The sequence below is a fragment of the Galeopterus variegatus genome, unplaced genomic scaffold (assembly GCF_000696425.1).
Source record: "Galeopterus variegatus unplaced genomic scaffold, G_variegatus-3.0.2 Scaffold471, whole genome shotgun sequence".
In the NCBI taxonomy this organism is placed as follows: Eukaryota; Metazoa; Chordata; class Mammalia; order Dermoptera; family Cynocephalidae; genus Galeopterus; species Galeopterus variegatus.
The window spans coordinates 331262-336213 of record NW_007726582.1 but is presented as its reverse complement, the minus strand read 5'-3'; the positions used below and the strand labels follow the sequence as shown (position 1 = coordinate 336213).

The following is a 4952-nucleotide window of genomic DNA, read 5'->3' as shown; positions in this document are numbered from 1 at the left end:
TTACGGTTTATTCTCCTGTTGATCATTTTCTCAGTCCTCTTACTTCTGGGCTTATGTAAAGACACTCCCCCCACCTGGGAAGGCCCTCTTTTATTCCCATGGGTTTTGATGGACCCTTTTAAAAAAGAGGGTTTTTTTTTTTTTTTTTTTTTGTCTTTTGTCTTTTTCCGTGTCCTGCAACGGATCGCAACCCTCAGTGTTGCCCCCGTACCGGGCCGGGGACTGGCAACGGGATCGCAACCCTCGGCGCTGCTCCCGCGCCTCGCTCAGCCAGTGAGCGAGAACCGGTCTGTATGTGGGATCCGAACCCTCGGGCGGGAGCGCCGCCGCGCTTCCCAAGCGGCACACTATCCAGTGCGCCACCAGGCCGGCCCAAATAGAGGCTTTTTATTCTGCTGCTGTACAGGCCCTTCTTTTCCACAATACTGAGCTCCTGGCTCAACTAACTGAAGAACAAATAGAGACCTTGGTTCAGGATACAGTAGAGACTGGATTCCCCCAAGGGGACTTCCAAGATTACACGTAGGAAGAATAACCACCCTTGTGGAATAAATCGGCTAGGGGCAGATCCTTACAGCTCCGCAGATCAAACACAATGGATCAGGCCAGCAGACTTCTTTTTCTCCTTGCCCTTGTCTACCTGCCCTTCTCTGTGGCCAGAAGGAATCCATTGTTCCCTTTGGCACTTTAGGCTCATGGATTTCTTAAAAATATCTTTTACAATGCCTCCTGTTGGATTTGCACGGGACAGAGGTCAGCCTGGCCTTCCTGGCCTCTGCTGGTCTTTGGGCCACTCAACCCTCGTATGTTTTGACCCAGATCTCCAACCTCTGGAAACCAGTTGGTCCTCCCAACCTCGCATCTCTGCAAAAAATTTCTTCAATAGGTAAAAGGGGACCTCAGAAAACTACAGGGACTCCTGGCCAACTTAATCCCCATTAGAGGGGCACTTGACAGGGACATTTCCATCCCCCAAAATACCATTTTTCCATTCTGTCATAAGTCGAACTGTAGTCAGGGAGGAAAAGACCTAGGATGACTACCTGAATCTGGCTGCCACACCATCTTTGAGGTCACAAAACCCACTCAGGTACTTTATCAGGCCGCCAGGTCAACTTTTCTGTTTGACAAGGTTGAAAACCCCATCCTACCTCAACCAGGTAATTTAACATGTCAAGGAAACTGCTCCACCAAAACTTCTCAACATTGTTGGGGATGGCCTATGACTGGCCAAAATGGGTTCTTTCATAACAACATTTATCACCATTGTTGCTGTCACATGATTAGTCGCCAGCCCCGGATTCTTTGGGACCACACTAGAAACACCCTATTTTATGAAAATGTAAATCAAACGACTGACCACCCCTGGTTGTCCCTGCTCCCAGCTATGACACTTGCAGCCACGGGAAGCAGGAAAACGGCAAACACCTCCTGAAGGAATTCCCCGTTTTAACATAGTCATAGAGGCCACTTTGCCATGCTCAGGTGGGATACACTTCCTCTGGGGTCACTCCACCTGTGCCACTTTGCCAAATGATTGGAGAGGAATCTGTCCCCTGGCTTATCTGTCTCCTGATGTTTCTCTCCTAGATAAAAACCAATCAATCCCTACTCCAAAAGTAAATCCTATCAGACTAAATAAAAGGCGGATAACTTTCCTTCCCTTATTGGCTGCCCTTGGAATAACGCGTGGTGTAGGGACCGGTGTAGGTACAAGTGTAGCAGGAATCATCTCATCAGAGTGAATCTTCACCAATTTATGCCTAGAACCAAGCAGAGCCCTTGAGGAAATGGCACAGGCCCTCAATACCTTAAATTCTCAACTCAACTCTCAGGCTGCAGTAGCGCTCCAGAACCCACGGGCCTTACACACACTAACCTCAGCTCAAGGAGGAACCTGTGCCCTGATAGAGCAGAGTGTTGCTTCTTTGTAAATCAGTTGGGAGTCATAGCAGATAACACGAGAAAATTACAGGACACGGCAACCTGGCTTAGAGAACTAGCTACAGAGGACAGAAATCCCTTTGGGATGACACGGAAATCGTTTTCTTAGCTAATACCCTTTTGGGGACCTTTAACCACCGTCTTTGCTCCCCTACTTATTGCCCCTGTTGTGATTAAACTCCTCCTCTCATTTGTTTCCTGTAGAATAACTGGCATCCCAAACACCACCATGTTGCTCCAAGGATACGAACCCTTGCTCCGCTCCATACCTGAGCCTTCCCTGGGGCCACGCTACGGTCTAGCTAGAGAGTCTCGCTCCCAGGGACGGTAGGGACAACTTCCCTGACTCACAGGAAGCAGCTACAGAAGACTGATGGGATCTACAGCCCTCTGCACCCCAAAAAGATTTACGGGAGCAAACTCTCTCAGGAGGAAAAGAGGCAGGGACAGAATAGGGACTCATCCCAGGGAGGCAGCTCATAAATGTTCAGACCGGATCAGCACTGCCCCCCTCTTTGCCTGGCAGTTAGTGGACTCATAATGCACTGGCAACAGCTTAGCCACCCCACCCATCAGCATGCTACACCAGTGCACCCCGCACAACGGGGAACAAGAGTGCAGACGCCGCCATTGCAACCTTTCACCTGCAACAGACAGGACAAGGTTAAGGGAAGTTCCTCCTGCGCCTGACCAGAAACTGCACACCGCTGCCATTACGGCCTTCCACCTGTGACAAACAGGACAAGGGAAAAGGAAGAGTGACTTGTGCATGGTCGGACACTTCAGAAACTCGGGGACACATGACAGGAAGCTCAGACTACCTCACTGGGCCTTAATTACCTTAGATCCTCCTCCATGGCCAAATATTCTTCCCCTTAGTTAAGACAGAGAAACACCCCTGTCCCAGAACAATATATAACCCCCCCCTTAGGACCACACAGGGAGGTTCCCATTTTCTTTCCAAGACCACCTACCCGCATGCACACTCGGCGCGTATTCTCTCTGCACAATTAAGTCCTATGATTCGTGTGTTCCCCAGTCTGTCTCTTTGCCTTTTCTCTCGCTGAGCGTGCTTAGCAGGTTGTGCACTTCGGTTGGTCCTGGGTGAGGTTCTCCTTACTTGGTTTGATCCAGGACCTAGACCAGCTATACAGTCTCAACATCTGCCATTTTTCTTATAGCAACTCTGCTGTCCTCCTCACCGGGTAGCAAAAATACACTCCAACAACCTTTTATTAACTTGCTGAACTGGAGGAGATTCGCTCACCTCTGATGACCAAGATTCACTGAGTTTTGGTCAAATGCAACAATTACATAACCATTTGGTTTTCAACACAGCTAAAATAGTTTGAGAAAATAAAAACAAACCATCCTTTAAACAAAAAGAATTACGTACCAAAATGAAAAATTTATTTATCTCTGAGTTGTCACAAGTATTAAGAAAACCACAAAATGTACTTCCTGTATAAAACAAATGAAATATTCCTGACAATTCAATTCTAATTTTACACAAATCCATTCAGACCGTGTGGAAACACTTAGTTCCCTACCACAATATGAAAATCTTACCTGGTTCTGGTGTCACTGACTGCTGGCCATAGACCATGAGGTCTAAACCTTAGTGACTAGAGATTAAGGCAGGATGACAGTACTGGATCTCTCTGACAATTTATCCAACTGAAAGTGGCAGCCAGGGATTCAATTGCAGCCTTTCCCTCTATGTATCAGAAAGTGAGGCTCTCACTTGAGTTTTTGTTTCACTTTGTTTTTGCCTAACGGGCATGATCCCATCCCTGTTTGCAGCTCCCCCAGCAGCCCACATGGGGGGGATCCGGTGACCACTTCCACCCCCAGTGTCTGCAGGCTCACGTGCTGCCCTCTGGAATAAGTTTTCCTGGAGTACAAGTTCCAGTCTGTCCGTTAGTTTTGCCAAGGACAGATCCGCCTGCTGACTACGCTTTGCTGTAATGACAACTGTGCTCTGATACAATCAACTTCTTCTTACTGGAAAACAATTAATTTCAGCCATCCCAACAGCCATTCATTCACATTGGCCCATCTTCTGATATAGGACATACACAAAAACTTGCTGCTTGATGACAATTGAATGGGTGGGATGCATTTAACAGAATCTGTACTCTAGTGTAGCACTTCCTCTTTTTTTTTTTCCCCCTTTTTTTTGTCTTTTTTACTGACCAGTAACGGGATCGCAACCCTCGGTGTCGCGCCCATACCGGGACCGGCAACGGGATCGCAACCCTCGGTGTTGTGCCCGCACTGCGCTCAGCCAGTGAGCGGGAACCGGTCTCCACATGGGATCCGAACCCTCGGTGGGAGCGCCACCGCACTCCCAAGCGGCGCACTCTCCAGTGCACCACCGGGCCGGCCCACACTTCCTCTTTTTTTAAGATGGCGAAATCTTTATAAGCAAAAAGATGATTAATTCTTCCCCTTGTCTTTAAGGACCATTCTGTCCTAACAACTTTTTAGCGAATCCCTAGCTATAAATGGAAAACAAACCAAACAAAAACACACTTGTATGCAAATTATTCCTGAGGGTTTTAGCTTACAGTTCTACAATACTGGAAGAGGTCAGCTTTGTGGGGACACTGGATGAAACTCCATGTTTTAGAACACTGGCTAGCCAAACCACTCAGTCAATCCTACATTCAAAAGTTTTTAGCAGTATACATTTTGGATTCTTCTGTGTGTCCCAGAACACACAATATGGATCTAATTAGGTTCAGTTGCCTTATGTTAGTAATAAAATTGAATGGGGAAAAAAAAAGAGAAGTGGGGGCGGGGGCTTTCTTCATCCCCCCTATGCCCTGGCGATCACAGGGTGCCAAATCGGCGCACCCTCCATGATCACTCAGGGCAGCGCACGCTTCTTAAATACCCCAGCGTGGCTGGTACCGCGCACAGCGCTCAAACCTTTCCGCTGCTGGGCTTCCACCAGATCTGGAAGAGATTTACGGAAGGGCTGGAGGCCAGCGCTCCCACCCACC

General features: G+C 48.1%; 1 protein-coding gene across 1 annotated transcript in view; it reads right to left on the bottom strand.

The window, feature by feature from the left end:
• Nucleotides 1–4952, bottom strand: part of EMILIN2 (elastin microfibril interfacer 2) — a 61299-nt gene that overhangs the window by 55272 nt on the left and 1075 nt on the right. The window lies entirely within an intron of this gene.